This window comes from Notothenia coriiceps, unplaced genomic scaffold (genome assembly GCF_000735185.1).
Source record: "Notothenia coriiceps isolate Sejong01 unplaced genomic scaffold, NC01 NC01_scaffold00002839, whole genome shotgun sequence".
Classification (NCBI taxonomy): Eukaryota; Metazoa; Chordata; class Actinopteri; order Perciformes; family Nototheniidae; genus Notothenia; species Notothenia coriiceps.
Genome location: NW_011335540.1, coordinates 28,382 through 39,397, shown reverse-complemented (window position 1 = coordinate 39,397; position 11,016 = coordinate 28,382).

Here is an 11,016-nt window from a genome sequence, read left to right as displayed (position 1 = left end):
TTCTCTCTCTCTCTCTCTCTCTCTCTCTCTCTCTCTCTCTCTCTCTCTCTCTCTCTCTCTCTCTCTCTCTCTCTCTCTCTCTCTCTCTCGTACTCTCTCTCTCTCTCTCTCTCTCTCTCTCTCTCTCTCTCTCTCTCTCTCTCTCTCTCTCTCTCTCTCTCTCTCTCTACCACCAGGGCAGAGTCCTCAAATGTATAGGTGCCTTGTTAGTTGCTAAAATAGACAAATACTCTTGTGAAGGTGCAAAAATCAGTGGCAGTACAGACATAGCGGAAACAACGGACCTGTCACACAGCTTCTAGCGACAGGATGCATATCTATATCCATGTTTAGTGTTGTAATCTTACACTCCTGTGTGAGCCATGCTCCATAATGTTGTTGATGGTCGTGACAATGTTTTAATGTGACCAAAGCTGACTGACCTGGGTGTCATTGTGACTGTATGTGTTCAGGGTTGAACTTCAATACATACAGTCGGATCTTTCTGATCTATTACTGAAACCGTAAAAAAAGAAAGACACTAAGCCATTTAAAACAAGATCATTGATCCTGGAGCTGTTTGTGTTGGGTATTTTGAACAGCAGAGATGATCTGTGATACTGAGTGTTTGTGGTTTATGGATAAAGACAGTAATCACTTTGGCTCCTTTAGTTGCTTTGTTGTTTTGTTTGAACCACGAGTTCTCGCAGGGACTTTAAAAGAAGGATAAAACGTCTTTATTGATGAGACAAAACGGACACAAATTGTGTTGGTGCATCAGACAGTGACTGATAACACTGATGTGAAGACGTGAAAGTGATGATGGTTTCCACGTGGGACCCCTGAGGCTGTTGTGTCCGTCTCCATCAGTCAGGCTCTAATCACAAGGGTCTGAGCCCCTGACCCATTTCATGAGATCATCCGTTCTTGTTTACTGTGTGTTTATGTGTCCATGTGAACACACACGACCACGTGGGTGTAGTGTTTGGACTCGCTTTGTTGGTATATTTTCCTTTTATTATGGAAGGATATAAATGAAGAAAGTTTATTTTCCTTATGCGTGTGTATGTGTGTGTGTGTGTCTTTAAGTGTGTCTGTTCTTCCCTCCTGTCCCCTATCTGTCCATACACATTGATGGAGGTAGAGCAGTTGTCAGTCAATTGACCTACATTAGCTGAGCCTGCAGCAGGGAGATTTCCTCTGGGGGCAATACATTTATGGGTGTGGTCTATGTGTGTGTGTGTGTGTATGAGATTGTGCGTGCATGCATGTCTACATTTGGGTGCGTGTGTCCTATATAAGGTATAACCCAATCTCAAAAGGGTAAATGTGGGGTCAAGATACCAGGCCCACATCCACAGTGACATTTAGAAGTGAAACGAAGCAGATATTAACAGAAAGAGACATTTAAACTTCACAACATCCTTTAGTTCATAATCCGCAAGATGAAGATGAGTTTTAATTGTTGATAAATCTGAGAAATAATTATTTCAAGTACCTTTTTTATGATTCTAAGTTTGGGGTGATTATATTGTTCAGAATAAACTAATGGTTAATGTTATTTATCTTGGAAAAATGACCAACATTTTTGGGGTCCAGCTTCTCAGATATGCTGCTTTTCCTTTTTATATTTTCTAGATTCTTGTTCGGACAAAATAAGCTTTTTCTTCAAACGATGGAGATTTTTTTAATCATTTGCTAAGATCCTGTATAGACTAAATACTATATTGATTGAGAAAAAACAAAACATAATAATAAAGAAAATATTTCACAGTTGCAGCCCTGTTAATGTTAGGGAAGATGTTTCAGCTCCTTCTGTAATTAGACATGAGCTTTGAAGAAAGGAGTCAAAATGTGTTTAGGGGGAGAGACTGCAGGGTGATGATGAGGTTGGCACGCAGTGGGAATGTCTGGTGCCAGTGCACATATTTCATTTTCTATAAAGGGCTTAATTAAACTCTAGATTTTCTGGATAGCTGTAGATATCTGTTATATTTTTTATGTGCGATAATAAACAGCTGAGGGTGAAAAGCAAACTATCACTGCCAACCCCCAAAAATACCCCACAATGCAAAGCACCTATTAGAGGCAATGACATCACCCCTTTCCTCCTGGTAACCATGGTTACACTTACCTCCTACTGGCAAAAATCAGCACCCATACGACTTTCCTTGATTTTTTCTTTTTTTCCTCGCGGCTGTCTCGTCTGCTTTCCTCTCGTCTGTCTGCTCCAACAGGCTTTGTCTCCTCTCTCATGCCTCTTCTCTTCCTTCATCTGTCCCCCTTTACATATATTTTATTTTTCTCTATGCATCCCCTTCTCTTTCCCCTATACTCCCCGCCTATTCCCTGATGCTTTCTTTGTCTAACAGCAGGCTTAATGTATTTTGACTTCAAGCTTTGAGCATTTTTCTCCTCCTGCTAAATCTTAAAATGGAAGCAGAGGAAGGTAGAGAGTTAAAACAAAGACAAATGCAGAGGTGGAGATGTCCTGCATAAACAAAGGAAACACAGATTTGAAAATGCTATAGCTGCAGCTGAAAAGGCTGTGCATCTTCAACAGAGGGCAACAACACAATGGATGTTACTCAGTCAGGCATAAAATGAGGATTGCAGCCGAGGCGATGAGAAGCAAAGATCAGGCCTGTAAACAAAGACTGAGCTGAGATAGGTGGACAGTCACAGCTGGACCGTGCAGGCAGAATGAGTCACTGCTCCATACTGATAACCTAAAGGACAGATGGGTGCTGCATTCAAATCTATTCCAGAGCCATAGTTCTGCAGGAATCAAGGGTAAGGTGCTGTGGCTTCCCGCTCAGGAAAGCTACATCCCAGCAGCACCCACTGTATAGAAGTACATGGGGGTAGAGGGCAGTGCACTGCATTACAATCCTTTTCGCAGACAGGCTGTGTGGGTGGGGGGTAAAAGAGGAGTATTAAGAGCCATTGTGAAGCTGTATTATAGTAAGCAGCTTACAGTCCCTGTGCCCGGCTGCTTCTTTGCGTGGGGGGGAAGGAGATGGACAAAGAAGAGACACAGAGGAAGAGACCAGGAGAGGCATGAGTGGCAGGGAGGACTGGAGGGAGACTCTGGTGTCCTCCCATGTTCAGAGATGATTTACTTTTGTCTTTCTTTACATATAAAACAACCAAACCTGTTTCTTTTTTCTTGTGTCTTCTGCTTTTCTCTATTCAACATCAATTATTTGTAGTTTTTCTCTTCATCCACTAGTGATCTATACTCCCTGTGATGCTGATGTGTATCCCACTGTTGCTACATGTCACCATGATCAGCGCTCTCTACCACCCAACTGATTCAGAGACGGGAGGGGAGGGCATCGGGGAAACGGATGGTGGAGGTTTCCATGGAAACTGGGAGTCTGTTGCTGGCCGACATCATCTGTTGTAGCCTGGCGCGGAGCGGGCCCATGAATATTTGAGCTTTATGGACAGGGACAGACGAATGACACACACTGATCTCTGTATCTCCACCACCATCTTAGACGGAATATACAGAGGTCAATGAGGAAGTGATGGAGGGATGAAGGAAAGGCGGGGTCACAAAAGGATTCTGAAAGACCTCAATTTTAACTAGGGCAGAGAGTGTCCTGGCTATCTGGGTTAGCAAAACAGAAATGATAAAATGTATGTAGGAACAAAAATAAACATTAAAATAAGGAAGAAATGAAAGGATTGTGACAAGGTGAAAGAGTATGTGTGTGCTGACAGACATGCAGAGTAGATGATGGCAGGGTGAGAACAAAGAGGAAGATGGAGGGAGGGCCTGTGACGTGCCATGAGAGCAGTAAATTAGGGCACATGGAGCTTGTTTTCCCTCTCTCTTCCCCCCTTGTTCATCCTGCAGTATTTGTAATGAATCCTCTCTCAGGGTTGTTTCTTCTGCCTGCTGAAACACACACACACAAACACACACACACACACACACACACACACACACACACACACACACACACACACACACACACACACACACACAGAGACTCGTGCAAACAAGATAGTCATGATTCATGCAGATTTTAGTGTGAGACTGTGAATTGACTCGGGAGGTTAATTGTGCACAGTCTGACTGCACTGCGTCAAAAAGCACAGAAACTAGAACAAATAAGGCTCATGTGTTGTTTCCTCACCGGCTTACAGCTCTCTGTTATGAAGCTTTGTATGAATGTTCTTGCACTCTTACAATACATTTATTTAAAGGTGGGGTAGGTAAGTTTGAGAAACCGGCTCGAGATACACTTTTTGTTATATTCCATGGAGTGCTCTTAACATCCCGATGTGGAAGCTGTAGTACTGTAAAAAGCACGACCAATCATTTTAGCCGGCCCGGCTAAAATAACTGGATGGCCTACCNAAGTATTGTGAGGCAAACTTACAGAGTGCATACCCTAGCGGGAGTTGCGCACTACGTTTGTCTTCCGTGTTTAGAGTAATGCGGTTAGCACTAACCGACCACTAAGAACTGCAGATGCAGTCCCTTAGGTGGGTGGGATATTCATCTAAGCATCCTGCGTCGCAGTAAAAGTTTGTGGAGAAGAGCGATTTTGTCTCGTTGTAGAGCTTAATCCCGACGTGCTATACCCGGTTTTAAGTATAGAGCTCATAAAAAAATCGACTTTACGTCGCTATATGCTATATATAGAGCTATAAAAAAGGCATTTCATTTTTTGTTTGTCTGTAGGATCAAACTTCGGTTTGAGTGTGTCCGGAAATAAATTGCAAATCTTCGACGTGTAGTTGTACGTACTTCTTATAAGTCCTTGGTTTTGATGGTTCGTATTTATTTATTTCTATGGTAAGAAGGAAGAAAGAACGTAGCCAGTATATTTATATCTCGCCCTGTCAATAAGCCTCACCTTCTTGGCAAAAACGGTATTGTTTTTGAAGTGGTGGAGAGACAATGCACAGTTTTACACACTGCTGTCACCCATGGCCAAAGCATATCTCTCTGTCCAAGCAAAATCCGCACCAAGCAAGAGAGTTTTTTCCACAGCAGGGGATATTGTAAACGCCCAAACATCCCACTTTCTACCTGGAAATGTGGACATGCTCATATTCCTAAAAGATAACCTTGATGATGCTGAGTGAGTGAGTTAGAGTTGAGTTACTTGAAAAACTAAAGTGAAACTTGATTTATTCTATTGCAGGGTCTGATTATTATATTGTTGACACTTTAAAATACTACTATCCTCCTAAAATGCTGTAGGCCTACAAATCAGATTTATTATTTAATAAAGAAAAAAGATTCAAGTAAAAAAAAAAAAATTCACATTGTTTTCATTTATTTTTCAATATCGCAATAAATATTGTACTGTGGACTTTTTATCGCAATATTATCGAACCGTGAGTTTTTGGTATCGTTACATCCCTAATTAATAATGAAGGACTGATGTGTTCAAAGAGCGTGGCTTTAGTTCGCTTAGTTTTAAAAGAAGAACATTGCTCTCATTGAAATTCAAACTGAATTTGAGAGCTGTGTAACTGAGAGCAGTCAGGCTGTTCTGAATGCACGCTTCCACACTGATGAACTGCTGGTTGCTGAGGAGCTGCCCCCCAGCTGCCCCCCCACTACCATGCACTCCCCTCTCACCTCCACACAAATGCAAATGAGCGTGGGAGGAGTTTCGTTGGGAAAGTTTGTGATAAACGGCTGCGTGGGCGGAAATGGAGGCGCTGTGAGTTGAACAATCACTCGAGAGAGAGGAAGTGTGGGTCTGACTGACAGAGGCCAGCGTGCTCCTGGCTCCAGGCGCTCCAAACTGTTGGTCCACTGTTCAAATCACTGCTTCATAGACAAGAACATGAAGCTGCTTTAAGACTGGTCACATTTGTATTTGTTGGTCGGTCGTTTTGTCTATTCAGACTTGTCTTTTCATCCAGGTTCGTCTTTTCTTAATCATCAAATAAGAGTATAGTCCACAGTATAAACACAAACAGGCATAAGTAAAAGCAAATGTAACCTCACTTTTATATGCCAGTGTAAAGTAATAAAGACCAAGGTTTAGCCAACTGAAAACTCACAGAAAACACATAACTTCTCCCAACTATCCAACAAGGCAATCCACCATATTTAAGTTTTCCATTTTAAAGGGGGGGTAGGTAAGTTTGAGAAACCGGCTCGAGATACACTTTTTGTTATATTCCATGGAGTGCTCTTAACATCCCGATGTGGAAGCTGTAGTACTGTAAAAAGCACGACCAATCATTCTAGCCGGCCCGGCTAAAATAACTGGATGGCCTACCTGCCTGTCAGCCTTCCATCTGTGCACAAACTTATCTTGTGCCCTCATTGGTCATGTGCGCATTCATGTGTGTTGGAGGAGGGGCTCTGCAAGGAAGTAGCAGATTTCTTCCGGCTGTGTATTTTCTAATTTTAGAGCACTCGAGCTGGCTTCTCCAAAATTACCTACCCCACCTTTAATGTTAGAATATAACTCATTCTGTAGGAATGTGTGTGTTGTTCCTTCTGCAACTATCTTTGTCATAATCATCAGTTTAACTCTATGGTGTGTCTTGTATTTGAGTATTTTCCCATGGCCCCAACTCTGTGAGGGTCTTCCTCTGCTGATGGGGTTACTGCCTGTCCCAGAGGTCCTGTGTGCATCAGGGACCATCGTTACACTTCATTCAGACCAATGTAGGAATGAGAAATATTCCCATAGTTACACTTAAGTGCATTTTGTTATTCCCTAGTGTTTCACAAATATGCAACTTTCTTATATAAATCTTTAGTTGTTCCATCTGGACTATGTTGCTCCTTTATGCTGGATTTATATGTCCGCCTTGATTTGGTTGCATGTCTGTTTTGTCCAGAATTTGTGGAGTTGTTAATAAAGAAGAACGGACATTACAGGGCAAGCAATAATGGCAAATTGTTGTCTTGTTTCCAATTGTTCTTTACTCCACATGGGCAAAGAAAAGTCTTTAATGTAAGATTAAGAAGAGGACACTGAGTTAGCATTCTGTTGGGTTTTCATCATGTGTTGCAATTCATTTATCAATGTGTGCATGCTTTTACATTAAAAGGCCATTTCTGCTGTGTGGCCTTGCATGAACATAACTACTAAAAGTATAACAATACCAGTTATTTCACAGATATTTCTGGGTTTGACCTTTGTCTGTTTTCTTTTCAAATACTTTTTAAATGGCTTTTTTTATTTATTAAAGGACTGAGATTTGGCATCTAGCATGTACTTTAATAGAGCGACTTGGTTTCAGGTTTCTTTAGAAAATTGTATCATTATATCAACTGCTTATGGTTCCTTTGTTCAAACAGCCTGCTAATTATACAATAACACAGAATAAACACGGTTGTATGTTAAGGATGGACTCGCCTCAGCCTTCCAGCCTCCAGAATCAGGCAGGGTGTGCTTGTCTGGTAGCAGAGAGGGGAGGGGAGGAGAGGAGTGGGGAGGGGAGCCAGCGTAGAAGAGCTTGATGGTGTACGCTTATTAGCCTGAAATATCCATGCAGCAGCTGCACCATTTCCGCGGCAACACCTGTCGCCATGGCGCTGAGTTGTCGACATGCCTCTGTGTCAGAGTCTGTAAGTCTGAGGAGCAGCACATTCACAGTGTATCCAACCTCTGAGAATGCGCACACACACAGAGAACACACACACACACACACACACACACACACACACACACACACACACACACACACACACACACACACACACACACACAAAGCTTAGTGACTTCTTTGTTGCATCCCTACACATCCATTGCTCTGTTTTCCTCCTTGCACCATTCCGGCTCTCGTCACTCACATGGGGAATTTTGCGTTTCCATGACAACCACAGCGGTGGAGGAAATGGATTAGGTACTCTGCACTTTCTATGCTGGGGGTGTGTGGAAGCTGCACGTGTGTCAGTGCTGGATTGGGGGAGGGGGTGTTTATGGGGTGCATGGCTTGTGAAGAGGGATTGGGGTTATTGTTGAATGTAGTTTATGTGTGTGTGTGTGTGTGTGTGTGTGTGTGTGTGTGTGTGTGTGTGTGTGTGTGTGTGTTTTTGTGTGTGGGGGTGTGTGTGTTGTGTGTGTGTGTGTTGGGGGGGTGGGGGGTCGGAGATGCCCTCAAACCACGTTGCACTAGATGGAAGCTTTTGATCTCCTCAAAACACATTGTTTTATATCAGTGATTGAATAGAGAACATATTTAAGTCAACTAGATAGCTCTTAATTTGGCGTTTTCTGCTATTACCTGTGAGCAGATCGCATGCTTAGTTTTGCACGTGTGGCCCTTGACTTGTTACATATAGCCAAGTGAAACCTGAAGCCAACAGGGAAACGTCTCCCTCTCATCTTGCCTAAAACCTCATGGCAGCAGGTCATAATGGGGGAATCAACCCTGCTTCTCCTCCACCCTTAATTCAGCTCTCACTATGCCTCAGTCAGTCTTTCCCCCTTCATTCCTGACTGCCCGTCTCCCCCCTGTCTGATTTCCATCCTCCCAGCTGAGAAAGCAGGCGCGAAATCTCTTGGCAGAGATGAGGAGAGGGAGAAAGAGTAGAGAGGGGCTTTTCAGATGAAGAGAAAAAGGGTTTGCTGCGTTGAAAGGGAGCATTGTTTTGTTCTTCCACATTGCAACAGCTCCATCTCTGTGATTTAGTCGAGCCAGCACATTACTGTGTCTCTTTAAATCAGGGTGCTGTTAGCCTTAGCAACGTTCAGGCTCCATTGCTCCAATGTTCCTGCTCAAAGACCTCGCCTCTTCTTTCAGCCAAAGACCACTGAACTCCCTGTTCGGTCTGCCTGATGGGCACATTCCTCTCAGCTGTAATAGTAAATGAAAACAGGCCAGGGAATTGTGTGAAATATGTAAAAGATTTTTAAAAACACAATATGAATGAACGTGAATGCGTGTATTTTTAGTGTTGGCTCAGTTTTCCAACAGAGAGAAAGTTCCCAATTCCTTCTCTGAATGTTAATTTTTTATAAGGAACTTCAATCCAGTCTCCTTCTCTCTGCACCACATGATAAATTAACCCGCGGCTGTCTGTTTCTGGGTCTCTGAAACTTCCAGATGTTTTCTCCACTCAGTGTGACATTCAGCCTTAGGCTCTGAGCTGTACATGTATACATTTCATGCTAGGGGTTTTTCCCTGACAAAGTCCAGATCAAGCTGGTCTGTATCCCTGCTATGTTCCTAGTGTGTGTGTATCCACAGAGCAGTGCTCTGTCCTGCAACATGTGGGGACCCAACACGCTGCAGAGACAGCTGCATGTTGGGAGGGAGGGAGGAGGGGGAAAAGGGAGGAAGAAGAGAGGAAGTCAAAGGGGGAGTATTGGGGGGGGTTCCTTCCTTTTGCTGGACTACTGAGTGAGGGGAGAAATTAGTAGAAGAGGCGCCAAACCCACACATCCTGTCCCGCCACTAGCAGCTGTTTCGTCACATCCTGCTGTCTCCTTACATGGTTCTCGCTGGTCCTTCCTGTCAGCTCACACACTCTGAGGGGAAATGCAGATCTGCATCACTTTCTACATTATTTTGACTTAAATTGAGACGGATAAGATTATATTTTATAACTACGTATTCAAGAAATGTGTTTTTCAGCACTTCAATGTTTGTTGGAAAAACTGACTTTTTTACTGACTCACAAGTGTGCCTGTGTCCATGCTTCACATACAGGATGTGATGAGCCTCTCTCATGTCCAAGCGGTCTGACTAATGTAATTATCGCCTACAGGCAGTCCATTGTCATGTTCAGTCTTCTTTGGACAAAACTGCTAACTTTTGTTGTCTGTGTGTGACTGTGTGTGTGTCACTGTCTTGTGTATCACTCTGTGTGTGTATAATCAGCAGGAATGTGCTTAATTAAGCGAGACAGAGTGAGGGGCATAAAGGGGGCAGTAAAAGAACAATCTCCCCATTCTGCTGGGTCTCCCCTCCAGGAAATCGGTGACACATGGGGACAGTCAGGACAGGAGGAGTGTCTGAGCCACAGGATGAGGAACATCAGCTGACTAAGTAACTCTAAAGCTTTTGTAAAATGCATTATGCATAATGTAACCATGTGTCCAATTTCCTTTGATTGTTATATCTCAAAGTGACACTCATACGGTGCAGATCTCCAGTAAAGGTAGGTGGGAAAAACCAACAGATAGTTATTGCCTCTGACTCATCCACTTGTGTCTGCGTGGGATTTTCTCCGCTCTGCCATGTTTCCTGCATATGTCTCTCAGGGTTGCCAGGTTTGACTAATGGCTGAATATGTTTGTCTTCCTGCAGGTCATTCAGTTCCTCTAGGCACCGAGCGGAGCCAGTGATGACCGCTACATAGATCTGTTATAAAGATGTGTAGAACAGAGAAAAGCATCCAGAGGCTAGGGCTGACAGTTGCCGAGGTAACCACACAACACTTTGAGAGAAGAGCGAGAGGAGTCGGCCATTTTGAGAAAATCATATTAAAAGACAGTCAAAGAATCTCTAAAAACAATATAATTCACGGTCATCGTAAAGCATTTCATAATTAAAAGTCATACAAAATATCAATGTTTACCATAATAAGTCATGAAAATGTTGAAGTTTTGTTTGCCGGTTTAACTATATTATTTTGTAAAATCAAATAGCATAGATTCCCATAAAGATTACTACAAATGTCAAAACATTCATCATACAGAACCATAATATAGTATGGCATAAACATTTAATAAAAGAGGTCATAGCATAGTATTTCATAAACATTTTCATAAAAAGTCCTTTACCCTAAAAAAAAGTTTAGCATAGTTTTCAATAAAGAAGTTCATTAAAAACATATAAACACATTTTTACTGTCAAGTTAATGTCAATCAAAAATAATAGTTAAAATAAATTAGAAAAATATATGTGTTTGTGAGCTACCAGATGTGGATACTTTGAATGAATAAAATAATATTTGCTCCAGTATGTTCTCATAGCTCTTGTGTAATCTTCAGGCAGTGACTCAGTAAAAACCCATTAGCTTGTGTTGGAGTGAACGCCTGATTCATGATCACTTGCATCATCTGGATCTCTGCAGCTCCTCTGTCCCTCCTT